This window comes from Phlebotomus papatasi, chromosome 3 (assembly GCF_024763615.1).
Source record: "Phlebotomus papatasi isolate M1 chromosome 3, Ppap_2.1, whole genome shotgun sequence".
Taxonomy (NCBI): domain Eukaryota; kingdom Metazoa; phylum Arthropoda; class Insecta; order Diptera; family Psychodidae; genus Phlebotomus; species Phlebotomus papatasi.
In genome coordinates this window covers 76,568,853-76,584,085 of record NC_077224.1, presented here as the reverse complement: position 1 = coordinate 76,584,085, position 15,233 = coordinate 76,568,853, and the positions used below count along the sequence as shown (strand labels likewise).

Below are 15,233 nucleotides of genomic sequence, written 5' to 3'. Positions count from 1 at the left end.
CAACCAGGCACGAGTACCAGTTCTAATGATAAGGCCACTTCCAGTGGATCTTCGAAGAAGTTTGGTCGCAAATTCTATTCCCGTACAAAAGACCAGGCTTCCAAGTCAAAGGATGAGACCGAAAGAGAGAATAAAGACGAGAGTGTTCTAAAGGGGAAGCCGCAATCAAACTCTAAGGCACCTGATAAAGTAAAGAAAAGAAGGTGCTACGCTTGTGGGTCCGAAGAACATCTTGTCAGGGACTGTCCAAAGAAAGGGTCGGATTTTCCCGTCGGGGTGGTGACAAGGCCCACCACCCTAACAAATAAAGGTCTTATCAAGAAGTGCCAGGTCAATCGAGAGACATGTGAAGCGTTAATTGACCTGGGAAGCGTGGCAACCCTAATTGCCAAGTCACTAGCTGAGAAAATTGGATGGTCTGGCCTAGGTGAAAGAAAGGTGTTTGTTGGTTTTGGCGGTGGCACAGTTGAGTCTTTGGGAAGTTTCAAGGTGGACATTCAGATTGAGAAGTTTAAGCATAAATTGGAGGTCTTCGTGGTCTCCGATGGTTTGTTAGAAGTTCCTCTACTTTGCGGAATTGATCTTTTCTCGACACCAGGAGTTACATTAGTCAAGACACACAACGATTTGATAATCAAGGTGTCTAAGGAAGATGGTCATTGGGTTCCAACTAATCCTGTCTTTACAGTCACGTTGTCAAAGGAGAAGAGGGCCATTGAATTGTCTGACGTGACAATTGGAGAAGATGTGTCAGAGGCTGATAGGGCGCGTTTGATGAGGCTCATAAATGATTATCGTGATTGCTTTGCAATGAATCAAAAGGAACTTGGTCATACCACTTTGGGGCCAATGAAGCTCATCATGAAGTCAACAGAGGTTATCCGATATCGCCCGTACAGCGTGTCTAATGCGCAAAGAGAGATTTTGCGAGGAATAATCAGTGAACTCTTGGAAAACGACATCATTGAAGAAAGTCATAGCGAATTCTCGAGTCCTGTTGTCCTCGTAACTAAAGCCTCTGGAAGCCCACGTATGTGCGTGGACTATAGGAAGTTGAATAAGATTTGTCAGCATGAAAACTTTCCACTCCCACGGATTGAAGAAGAGCTCGATAAGTTGGCTGGTAAAACATGGTTCACTTCCCTAGATCTCCGAGCTGGTTATCATCAAATTGAGGTGGAACCGGAATCACGTCAGTACACAGCGTTTGTTGTTCCCGATGGACAATATCAGTTCAAAAGAGTGCCATATGGCCTCACAAATTCGCCTTCGGTTTTCGTTCGTGTAATAAACCGAGTATTGCAGCCTGTGAAGGATGCTGGAATTTCATATTATGTCGATGACATAATGCTTCCAACAACTACTATTGATGAAAACTTGGAATTATTGCAACGCGTATTGAAAGAACTAAGGAAGGCAGGACTCACTCTCAATGTTGAGAAGTGTCAGTTTCTACAAACAAAGGTGAAGTATCTTGGATATAACGTGAGTCAAGATGGCATCACACCAGGGGATCACAAAACGGAAACTATTGAGAAGTTTGAGAAACCTGAAACTTTCAAGAGTGTTCGTGAGTTCTTGGGACTCACGGGATATTTCCGCCGATTTGTCCCTGCATATTCCAAGATTGCCAAACCTCTCTATGATCTTCTGAAAAAGGATGCCACAAAGTTTGTTTGGTTGGAGCATCATGAAGAAGCGTTTCAAATTCTGAAGAAGGCATTAGCTGAGAAACCCATCTTGACGTTATTTGACCCAAAGATGAAGCATGAGCTTCATTGTGATGGCTCGAGCTTTGGTCTCGGAGGTGTCCTCATGCAGATAGATGATGAGGGAACGTCACGACCCGTGGCTTATTTTAGTCGAGTGACAACGACTGTGGAAGCGAAGTATTCGAGTTTTGAGCTTGAGACTCTGGCAGTTCTCGAAAGTCTTCGGCGTTTCCGATATTATCTCTTGGGTAGGTCGTTTGTTATATACACTGACTGCAATTCCCTTAGACAGGCCCATGAAAAGAGAGATTTGTCTGCAAAATTGGCCAGGTGGTGGTGTGATATCCAGGAGTTTGATTTTGAGTTGAGATTCAGGAATGGATGTCACATGAGACATGCTGATTTCTTTAGTCGCAATCCACCGAAGAACGCTCAAGTTTTGAAGATTATAAGTGAAATGGATTGGCTCGCTGCTGCTCAGACCCGTGATGGTGACCTTGTACAAATCAAAAAGGTTCTCAACGGAGAATATAAAGGTCATGAAAATGCAGCACAGATTTTGCAGTCTTATGAGTTGAAGGGGAAACGCGTGTATTTTAAGTCTCCAAATGGTCTTAAGTTCTACGTTCCTTTGGGCATGCGCCTACACCTCCTGCATTTGGCTCATGATCGGAATGGTCATCCGGCGTTCAACGGAACAGCTGAGCACATTTCTAAGGATTTCTACTGGCCTAGGATGAGGAAGACCGTGAAGAAATATGTAGACTCATGCATCAATTGCATGCAAGCTAAGAGAGGTGCGGATGAGTCACACATTGAATTGCATGCATTCAAGAAACCCCCCGTGCCGTTCCGAGTCATCCACTTGGACCATTGTGGTCCCTACCCTCGAGCAAAAGGTGGATGTGAACATGTGTTGGCTGTAATTGACTCATTCACCAAGTATATTGTCCTCCGTCCAGTAAAGACAACCAATACGGCTGGAGTTATTCGAGTCTTGGAAGAGGTTTGTCAATTCTTTGGTTATCCTGCTGTGATAGTCTGTGACAGAGGGACTGCCTTCACCTCTAATACTTTCGAAGAGTATTGCCGTGAGAGAGACATTAAGATCGCATTGGTCGCTGCGGAGACCCCACGAGCCAATGGTCTTGTGGAAAGACGTTTCCGTATATTGGGAGAGTCTCTGAAGGCTATGAATGAAAATGAAAGTGGTACGGATTGGTACAAACATCTACCATCTGTGCAATGGAACATGAACTCAGCTCGTAACCGGATCACGGGGCATTCTCCCCAAGAACTTCTGTTTGGGTACCGACCACGGAACATTTTGGGCAATGTTGTGGCAAACGCTGTCATGGAAGATGTCGGGAGTGACTCAGTGATGAATTTGTCGGAGCTGAGGGAATTGACAGCAAAAAAGGTTTTTGAAGCAGAGAAGCACAAAGCTCAAAAACACAACGAGAATCACCCGAAACCTCATCGTTATGAAGAGGGTGACTTAGTGTTGCTGCGATGGGATGCTCCTGCCAGTGGGTCTAGCAGGAAGATGCATCAGAGATACCGAGGACCTTATTCTGTTGAAAAGGTCATGGGAAATGATCGGTATCTGGTTGTGGATACCGCAGCCACACAGCTGACAAACAAGCCGTTTAAGTCGGTTTATGCGGCCGACAAGATGAAGCTATGGGCTAATCGAGCAGACCTGGAACTCGTTGACTTCGATGTGGATTCTTCGTCCGAAGATTGAAATAGTCTGCTGATCTGTCACAAGTTTGAATTCGAAATGAAATATGAATTATTCCCTTGTTAGTATTCAATATATTTGAAGTACTCTGAATTGACAACTTGGTCTGACAGATGGTTTGGTGGTTTCTCCTTTGGTTGGTCCCCAAAATATAGTGAAGGGTCTGTTGTATGGAAACCACTGGATGATTAGGTATTAGGACTAAGTTGTGTCTTAATCCCTAATACAGATTCGAGATCACGACTTGACAAGCTTGGTGTTCCGCGCCATGCATGAAAATGGTAGTGATTCTGCGAATGAACTTGGTACCCGAGTGATGATCCATGGCATGTGCGGCCTTGAGTGTCACGCAGGTTGATGGAGTCATGGTACGACTTGGCATAACGTACTATCTTGACTTATCCTTGACCGGAAGGGGTGTTTCACGCACACTGCCAGAAAATGGGAAAGTTGGAGTAGTAAGGTTATGGTGTGGAACCCTTAAAGGCTTGAGTACTAACTTAACCTTTATTTTCCTTGTTTGGCCAACTAGGAATTGTCGAAATGGGTTCGTGTGCAAAGGGATGTTGAACAAGTAGGTGTACTGATCGTGGCGCGTTCGAACTCTCTGCCAGTGCCAGGGACGTCACTGCATCAGTATGGCCGAATGTTGCATCATCTCTCTCCTCCTACGTCTATATAGCGGATTAGGAGCGAGCTACCGGGTCATAAGGGGAGGCTATGGGTGTGCGCCTATGGTTGCCTCGAGTTCGTAAGGGGAGGGTTAAGTCAGTCTCTGGCGAAACCCTGTCGAGAGCGCTTGGACATGGCCGGTAGCTGCGCCATAAAGCCGCTTGATAGGGAAGTCGCGGATGCAACTAGGATTGCATCAAATAATTAATTTATCCGATTTCACACTATTATACAAGGGTGGCTGAAAAAAAATGCAACAACTTTCAGAGCGCATAACTGTCAAACCGCTGGTGACAGAGGTTTCATATTTTGCATAGTGTTAGTTCATTTTATTGGTTAAAAGCCTACACAGTAAAAAATTGTGTGAGAAATAAGGTTGTGTATGAGAAAAGTTGTGTAATGTCACAAGCATTTTGGTTGTAAATTGTAAAATTACTATCATATTTATAGTACGATACTAACATAATGCTAGTAAATTTAAGTTTGTGTAATGAAATTTGTGTATGAGAAAATTTGTGTGAGAACTGTCAAAATTTCATTGTTCACTATTGCAATTTTTCTAAGATTTTAGTCATTTTTCGCATTTCTAACTGTCTAATTGTCTTCTAGAATCATTCATTGGATTCGTAAAATATGCCTCAGTTGTAAAAAATGAGGAATAATTATGTAGTAACAGAAATCAGAGGAAGCATCATGTAATTAGAAAAATTGACGATGCAACTCTTGGCCATTTGCTTAAGAGAAATAAGCAAGTTCGTGGCGCAGCCGGAAAACGCGAGACCATCAACGCAAATGTTATGGGTTCAAGTCTCAGACCCCTCTCTTCATATTTTTCTTTTTTTTTTGTTGCTTTTTTCTCTTTTTTTCTTTGTTTAATACAGAGACTTTTCACAGATAATACACATAAACCGAAAAAAATTGCTCTACAATCAAAATTATAGACCAGGAAGCCATTTTATAAAATTGACAATACAAAACTTTGCCAATACACAAACTTCACAACCATAGCGCTCGTACAAAAATTACCAACGATAGTGGTTGTAAATTTTTTTACTGTGTACAAAAGCATTTTCGATATTTTGTAAAACTTTTTTAAATCGTAATGGAACACAAACGTGACAATTTAATGTCGCTATATTTTGCAGGAAATGCGGAAGCAGCTATCGTTAGGGCTCTTCAAAACCCTGAATGTAATTAAACTTTTTGATTTTCAAAACATAACTTGGTACAGGGATACTAGTAGCATTTTAAAATGCTTTGGTGGAGGTCTAAAAAAATTGCTTTATCGCTGGTCATCGTTCTTAAAGTGAAGGAGCAAATTGAACAAAATCTGCGTCACATCTGCAAACAAACGATCTCTGAGACGCACAGATCGCAAATAACCATGAAATAAATATTGTTAAAGGACCTCTATATGAAGCCTTAAAAGTCCTGAAAAAGACGAGAATTCATCGATCCTCAAAAAAAGTTATGCTCGATCGACAAAGAAGTAAATTCGCTTGCACGTTCATGGTCAGTTCCAGAATGTCATTTTTCTGATAAGAAAAATTTTTAATTGAGCAATTGATGTGCAAACAAAATGATTGTGTCTATCTGAAGGAAAGATCATACGATAATTTAGACGTTCGAATGATCACCGGGAGTCAAGGACCACCTTATTTGAAGGTCTGGACTTCCTTGAAGACAAATTATCGCTATCCGCGGGGGTTTTTAGGCTGTACCGTCAAAATGAAATGCCAATGTGTTTCTGGAAATTGTCCTGGAAGGAGTGTTGAAGTCGTGGACAAACAAAAAATTTAGTAAGAAGTAATGGAAGTTCTATCAAGACTCGACAACGTCGCAGAAATCACGATTCGAACAAGATTTGGCTAAAAAAATGTTTCGCATTTTATTTTTGGAAAACAACGACCTCCACAATTCTTGGATGCAAAATCGTTTGACTTCTCTAAAAGAGGCATTTCGTTGGCCAAAGTTAGGACTAAAAAGTAGCAAAGTGTCGATGAGCTGAAGGCAGCCCTTCCTCGTGAATACTAGGACATTCAGAAGGCTGACATTCGTGCAAACTGGGATGCACTTCCGACAGACTTAAGGCCATAGTTAAGTCAAAATAAAATCTTTTTGAACAAAACCGATAATATTCTAAAATGTTGAAGTATTTACTACCATTTTTTCTCTATTTCAAAAAAGTTGAAAAAAAATGAAGATAATATAGTGCTTTAGTTTGTTGCATTTTTTTCAGCCACCCTGTAGTGCTAAAATTTTACAAATTTTCAAATTAAACAACGTTGTTGAATTTTTTTCAACTATAATAGTGGTAATTTTTAATCACGTAACAATAAATTACCAAAATATTGTGCATTTCTTAAACATTTTTAAATTAAACAACTAAAAAGGTCGATTTTGCACTATTAGTAGTCAAATTTTATACATTTTTTACTGTATATATATATTGAAAAGTTTTCCCTACACATGCATAGGTAATGTTGTTGATTATGGACATAAACTCCTCTAGTGATTAGAGCCCAATAGTATTATTAATATTTCTTTTAAAAATAAATGTGAATAAATGCAGTAAACGTTAACTCACTGCTAGATTTACAAACAGTGTAACATCATTTCTCAATAATCATAAAATTCTTGAAGAAATGCAAAAATATGAATTGCCGGATGTAAGTGGAAATTAAAAGGGGTCAAATAGAAATAGAGTAACAGAGTTACACTGAGAGAAATCCGAAAAAGTTAAAATAACATTCCGGAAATGTTAATTTTACCCTGCAGTATTGATCCAAAATCGGTGTAAATATTACCCTTTTTAGGTGTATTGGGGGTTAAAGTTACCCTTTTTTCATGTTGATTTTACCCTCAAAAGGTGTAAAATTAATATTAAAAAATGTTGATATATTTTTACACCTAAAAAGTGTTAAAGTTATGAGGAAAAAAAGTTAATCGCACCCTCTTTTTTTTCTCAGTGTAGATAATAGTGTAGTCCTGGTCCTGGGATAACTAATTATGGTGCTATATTGCTATGGACAATGAACATGTTTTTAGGCACTTTACTGTTCTTAAGGGCTTTTACAAAATCAATTTTTCTTTGCGTTGGTTCCTGTCACAACTGTTTGATGGTTATAGAATACTGGGAAAAATAGTCGTGACAAGAACCAACACAAAAGAAAAGTCGATAATGCAGAAGCATCTGAGAATAGTAAAGTACTAAAACATCAAGTTCATTTTTCATTGGAATAACACCATTATCCCTTTAAAGACAAGACACTTTTTACGGACCGAAAATCAACAATAAAAATTAAATCTTGTGCTCGCGAAAAGGGGACAGGCAATAAAACTTTTAAATAATAACTTTCAAAAATATTGTACAAGAAGAGCCTCCAACAATAGTACACTGAGAAAAAAAGAGGCTGCCATTAACTTTTTTTTGTCATAACTTTAACATTTTTTGTATGTAAAAATATATCAACATTTTTTAATGTTAATTTTACACCTTTTAAGGGTGAAATCAACATGAAAGAAGGGTAACTTTAACACATAATACACCTAAAAAGGGTAATATTTACACCGTTTTTGGATCAATACTGCAGGGTTAAATTAACATTTCCGGAATGTTATTTTAACTTTTTCGCATTGCTCTCAGTTTTGGAATAGCACCATTATCCCTTTAAAGACAAGACACTTTTTACGGACCGAAAATCAACAATAAAAATTAAATCTTGTGTTCGCGAAAAGGGGACAGGCTATAAAACTTATAATAATAACCTTCGAAAATATTTTACAAGAACAGCCTCCAACAATAGTAGGAGAGGGTGGGGTAGTTTCACGAACGCATTACTTCCAAAAATACAGATTTTTGGGACAATAAATAATTATCTATGAATTGTGTTTGTGTTGTTAGAATTGTTTCAATATGCTTTGTACATATTTATTTAACAAATCAGTCCTGAAAAAAGTTTAGCTGCGTTAAAGTACCCCACGCTGCCCTAGTGCCTTACTCACTCCTAAATATACTAAAACAGTAAACGTCTTTGTAAACCGTACAACTAGCCACAAATAGTTTGAGACTATAAGCTTATTGTGGTTTATGTATGCTCCATATTACTACCCAACGATTATTGGTATTTTCACCGATAAACTTTGTTGTGGTGAGGTTCCCTTAAAACTTCAACTATGAACCCTCTATTCCCTATTTATATTATGTTAAAATAATAAATCGTACAAAATTCTGTACAATATTTTTTTTTACAATCTGAAACAAGTTTCATCAATATCTATTGCAACTGAAAAATGTTTGAGTGTAAATAATTGATTTGTAGAACCTTCACTTTTACAGCAACAATAAACAAAACATCTATATCTCCATTTCTTTAGACCATGGCAGAAAACTTATCCTTATTGTTTTCACTACTCATGAAAAATATCATGAACTCTCTCTTGTGTTGTTTTCCCTACAAGTTGTAACAACTAAACTTTCTTGGTGAAATAAAAGAATGTCTTCTTCCAAAGTGTTTTTGGTGATTTTTTTTTGTCTATATTTAGACAAAACTAAAAGTTGAAGTGAAAGAAATAGCCCAAAAATAAAAATACACAATGATCATGGATAAGTATCTTCTCAACAGTCATAAAAGAAAAGAACCTTTATATGGTTTTATCACATGGATTTTTTTATTATGATTTCAGCGTTCTATCGTTCATTAAACATGACACTATAAATAATTTGTGATATTCTCTTTTGAGAAAACTATTAGAATTTCCAGAAAAGTCGAAGTAGATCTAGAGCATAAGGTATCTGTAAAAAATTGAACTTAACCCACCTGTTCAATTAAAAATTGTTTAAAAAAAAACGAAAGCCTTAAGCTATAAGCACAATATGAGAATTTAACAATTTAATGAAAAATCATGGTGAAATTGCGAGAAAGTGTTTGCTATTCCTCTATCTCTTCATTCTGGACTTTTTTTTTCGTGTTACATGCAACACTCCAACTTCCGATCCCTTTGAGCACTACTTGTCAATTGATATTTCATATCAAATGTGTCTCACATTGTGATATTGAGCTCTGATACTATTTCCCTTTACATTCATGCATTTATTATTACTTTTGTGCAATAAAAGATGCAGTTAAAAAAAATCTTTCACAACACCTGTGAATTTGAGACAACAATAGAAACATCAGCGAAAGTATTTAAGAGAGGAAGAAAAAATTCAAAGAGAATGTTACAAAATTGTGATTCTGTTTTAATGCTCAAATTACGCGATATTTCTCAATCATAAATTGTGCGAGAAAAATATTTAATATAAAAATAAAATGTCAATGACTGGTTGAAGATGATGTTTGAAAAATACCGCTGACAAAAGTATTATTATGATAATATTAATACATAAAAATTAGGGATTGCAGAAGCAGAAAAACTCAAGTTGTGTAGTCATGTCTCTTTTTCGTGAATTTGCGGTTTCACTTTTTGCAAGCCCCATGTCAAAGTCACTAAACTTTCATGAATTTTATGGAGTGTACTTACTTTAAAAAAAGCAGAATTTCTTGTATTTAATTTACAAAACATAATAGCTTTAGATTTATCAGAAGTACATGCAATTTCTCACATTATAATTGATATATTAATTTTTTAAACTAAAACTATTCTTTTTAATTAAAACTTGTACGTCTATCATCAAGACGGTACCTGAACAAATTTATTTTGACTTTTATTCGGTTTCAAACGGTTCTTGCACAACCCAGTCCTAATTGTTCAACAAATTTTTCCAGTTAGATTTAAAAAATTAAGTTTTCCAATAATTCTTTCATAAGTAATTTAAAATAACATTTTAAAAATATATTGTTTCAATTTTTTTTAAAGATTTTAGATGAAAATTTGTCATTTTAATTATCCCTATAATACAATTACGAAATGACAGGGGTAAGTAAAGAATTGAACAAATTGAATTGAATATTTTGCCCTTAGATTATTACGATTAGATTATTATTATAAATCATAGGGAAACCAGGGGCAAAATGTGACAAGGTGAAAATATCAAAATTTGATATTTTCAGGGAAAAGGGACCAAGATCAGAATTTTTTAACAAGAGTAACCTTCATGGATCTCTTTAAACCTACACAGTTTTTAGAAATGCCTAAATTTTTTATAATAAAGGTATGTGAGGAGTTTTCAAATTTACTGCGTCAAAAATGGGATCCACTGAGGCTTATTTAAGAACGACTTTAAAAATTGGTAAATTGGTTCCCCCGAGTAGTAGGAAAGTCTTAGTCAATCTCGTTGTCTTGCTAATCGTGAGACACACTGTATTGAGCCTATCTTAAAGTGGGTTTAGGGGGAGGCTTTGAACTTTCGCACACAAAAATGATGTTCAAGTTCAGTGATTTGTTCTGACTACCATGCAAACCGTATCGATTCTCCAACTATACCAAAAAAAAAATCTCTTAATTATAGGGTTCATAATCCCGCCTCAGAAAATTCCAGGAAATCCTCAGATTTTCTTCAAAAGGAAAATGAAAATTTAACGGCGATTTGTGCGAAAGTTCAATCAAGTTTCAAGTTAAATTTTGCACCGGACACTAAAAGTTGCACATCATTGTTTGAAGGGAACTCTAATCTACTTGATTAAACCGTTTTTATATGGAATAAAACGCTTTAATATCACTTTTTTGGAACTTTTCTAAGAGATGTTTTCATGACACTAAAAACCACTCTTTTGCTTGATTCCATGGGAATTTTACTCTGGAAACGCTAAATCTGGTAAATGCTTTCATGAAAAGTCCAAATATCACGAAATTTACACTAATCAATAAGTTTTTTAAGCTAAGTATTGTCTAGAACTCTTTGCAGGCGAGAAGACCGCAGAAGATTCCACCATTTCTCTTCGGAGCCGGACATAATCAAAACGTTTGAATGCGCTTCATTGAAGATTTCTATGTCCCTATAACTAGGAATCGGGATTTAGCACAGAGATTAAACTTCAGAGGGTGAACAGGCCAAAATTTTCACAAAACAGTCTCTCACGGACAATTTTTTTTTCTTTGATGTGTAAAACAACACAAAAGTGAGGTTATGTCAAAGATTTTCAAAAACCAATTGTAAACTGTGTGAGCTTATTGTAGATGTGATTCTTTCATTGTACATTCAGTTTGTGCAAGCTTGAAAAATATTTTTACATCAAAGAAATGAAAAATTGCTTAAAAATTATTAAACTGCGGCCTATTTGATTAAAATTACTTCTTGTTTATCAACTTTAAGATGTGGGAAAATGTGCGAAGAAGCAACGTCTTCTATGTGCGAACGATCAATGTGAGTCAAGTTTGTGAAATTTCTTCCACTCACAAAAGCGACCTTCTTCAGCCCAAAAGGTTTTTACATAAATATAAACCCTAATAACCCCTCTACCTCCTGTGAGAGTCGTTTTTCAGAAAAGTGATATAATTTGTGCAAAATCGTATGAAGTATTACACATCAAAATTACAATTTTGAACCTGTTTTTAATTTATGCTTCCTGAAACTAGGAAAACTAGACTCCCAATTTTTTCAGAAAAGGTATGATTTAAGACTAGCTATTGAAATATATAGCCATAGGTAAGATTCATAAATGAATACGGAAGAAATACGAAGTGTTCGAAGGCAGCGTATGTGCGAACGATCAAAGCTTTCCCCTACTTTGGAAGCATACCTACTAAAAATTAATTTTATGAAAATTTATTCCATAGAACGAATATTTAATTATTGGCCTTAATTCTGCGATCAAGATCAAGAAAATTCCAATATCAAATATCTTACAATCTTGAAATCCAAGACACAAACCGCGTTGATTTCAATATTTCTAAGATTTCAAAATTTCATAACGTCAAATTTATGGTTTTCGATAAATGAGGAAGATTTTTGTAATAGAGTATTTAAAAAAGACAATAGAATAAAAAGTATGACATTTTACCCTCCAAATTAATCGTAATGGTGTGTTTAGATAGTGTGATATGTATTCGAGGTACAATACCGTTCTCCATACTACGTCCTACCACTTGGACAAATTTTGACGAATTCTCGTATCCGTAATTACTGAGATCGTACGATCGACTAAACTGATACAGTCGTTCCGGCCATCAGCAGAGGCGCTGTTTAAGGCCTCTACACATTGGGAGCAATTTTCATCAAAAATTGAATTTTTGACAGAATTGTGAAGTTTCCATCTAGGGTAAAATGGTGTAATTTAGAATCATATCTAATTTGGAACTTTGAGATTTCCTAACACTTTTAGATGGCAAAAGAAAAATAAACAACGAAGAAGTACTCTCGCATTTATAGTTCTGTACTCCTTCGTGGTTCTTTTTTTCTCTTTGACCATCTGAAACATTGAGAAAATCTGAAATTTCCAAAATAGACAATGTATAGGAAGCCTTAAGAAAGGAGACATCGCGCTTTAAATAAAGCGTTGCCTCAACAGAGTTTCTTGCTATAAGGCGGGAGATTACTCGGACGGCTCTCATGATCCCAGTCCCAGATCACAGTTTGTAGGCAAAAAGTATTTCGACAGAAATTTAGTATATTTATTCCTCCAAAGGGACCAGTATCTTAAAACGGGACTCACTTAATTCGACTTCTGACTGGAAAGCAGCGCCACTACAATCGTGGCAAACAGTTTTCCTAAAGTTCAAATTTTGTGCGCTCTTCTGATTATTTGTGATAAAATCGAAAAATCATTCGTTAGTCCTCGATTAAAATCATTTAAGAATCATTATGAATCATTTAATGCAAAATTGGGTCCTTGAAACTATATTTCTCTTGAGTGTTGAATGAAAATCATACCCCCTTGGAAAATCCCATGAATGGATATACATTTCAGAAATCGAATAAAGAGGGAGATGAAGAGTAGGAAAGATAAAAGGAAAAATTTTGCCATTCAAGCTACGCTCGCGACATCTGCAATTGTGAGAAATTTGCCTGTTTGTTGGTGCCCCAAACTCTGTTTTGTGATGGATTATATATTTTTTTAAAAAAATGTGAACATTAATTTCTTTAGTAAATACATAAATATTATCCCAAAACATGTAGAAAACTACTGGTGTAGTGAAATTTTACTTAACTTGTTTTATTTTCATTTTCCAGGTAGATATATAGGGTAGAGTAAGTACTTTTCGCGACCTTAAGGGTTGACACCTTTATAATTCTTATACTTTTTGTCAAAATAAAATGAAATTTTGTGTGCAGGTGCTTTGAAACATTGTCTCTCTATCACTGAGAAAAAAAAAGAGGGTGCGATTAACTTTTTCCCTCATAACCTTAACATTTTTAGGTGTAAAAATATATCAACATTTTTTATTGTTAATCTTACACCTTTTCTAGGGTAGATTTAACATGAAAAAGGGTAACTTTAACCCCTAATACACCTAAAAAGCATAATATTTACACCGATTTCGGATCAATATTGCAGGGTAAAATAAACATTTCCGGAATGTTATTTTAACTTTTTCGGATTTCTCTCAGTGATTGAACCAGGAGACTTTACGGGAATTTTTGAGCATCTATTTGAAAAAATACATTTCCTGCAACAATGCATGTTTTAGTACTTTTCGCCACCTTGTAAATACTTTTTCGCCATTCTGTAAGCACTTTTCCGCCACTTGTTTTTAATTGAATTTTAAGAAAAAGCAGATTTCGAAAACTCCCAAAAGTACACGGCTCAGTACTTTTCTTATTTAACACCGATACCAGACAATTATAAAAGTATTTTGAATGATTTTTTGTACATTTTTATTTGCGATAAAAATCAATTGAAAATTATGCTTGTTTTCAACTAAATTCCGCAAGGTGCGCCACTTGTAAAATGCTTGGAAAAATGAGTGGCGAAAAGTACTTACACAGCCGAAAAAAGTAAGCCCTATTTCACTACATCCGAATTTCTTTATTTTTTTTTGTTTTTGGAAAACATTAGGAAAAATGATATTAGAACAAAGTTTAGTTAATAACAGATTGACTTTCAGTGAAAAAATAGCAAATGCTGCACAGCAAAAACATAAAATTATGCGAGACAATTTCTCTGAGCGTTTACAAGTTTCTCAAGAACTCCATACACACGGCTCTTCGTTATCCGGCACTTCGTTATCCGGGTGACAGCTGCCAAACACTGGCAGTTGATGTATTCAAAATTATTTTTACTAAACATGAAGTTTCTCCAGAGTGAATTAAAGTATTATTATCATTGTATCGAAGTTTTTAATACATAATTGTGATAAAAAATGAAGCATAAGCATACCATGAAGAAAATTCTCTTGTTCTTTGTCAGACAGAAAATAAATTCACACTACACAAAATAGAAAAACCGTTGATCATTCAAAAAACCTAAATGTTATTTTGTCCCCCAGTGTCAGCCGGATAACGAAGAGTCGAGTGTATTTTTTTTAGTGACTGTTTACCTTCTCGATAATTTCTTTAATTAACTTGCAAATAATCTAGTCGGGGAAGCACCAGATATGGTTTTCTTATTCGTTAGGCTAGAGGTCACGAAATAACACTCATTTCGTAGTTCCATGAACTCAATAATTGTCTTAAAATGTAATTTTAATTTAGGTGGCGAAAAAGTACTGACTCTACCCTAAATGACTAAAATTATGAAAATCTCACAATTTTACGAAAAATTATTTTTATTTTTAAAGTACGTGAACTATGTTGAAAATTTTTTTGCTGGACAAGCATCCCTATAGTATCTATGATTTCATATAGGTCTTGTCCTCTGAGATGTAATACCTAAAAAATCACAGTGTTTGGTGGTACCCCAGTTTCCCCTATTCATTAGGTTCTATTTGGCTGTGCATTGATTTTCTTAAATCTTAAATTTTATATTTTCTATGGTTTTCAACCAAGAAGTCTTCGGATTCTACTCATTACTCAAATACTTGGAAGCCTTGGAAGGGATATGTGTCCATTTTGCAGATTTTTTCGACATCGAAAATCTAATTTTCAATTGGCTGTAAATGTTATACCGGCTTTAGACCTAAGACTTAGCCATATGGCTTAACTGTTATAATTTTTTATCAGTCAAGATATTTTGGAAAATCTAACATTGAATTGGATTATTAAGGGCAAAAGACCTATTTTAGAT

At 35.8% G+C, this 15,233-nt stretch overlaps 1 protein-coding gene across 4 annotated transcripts in view; it reads right to left on the bottom strand.

Moving 5' to 3' along the window:
• The window catches only part of LOC129805805 (palmitoyltransferase ZDHHC8), a 79,247-nt gene that overhangs the window by 61,866 nt on the left and 2,148 nt on the right, over nt 1-15,233 (bottom strand). The window lies entirely within an intron of this gene.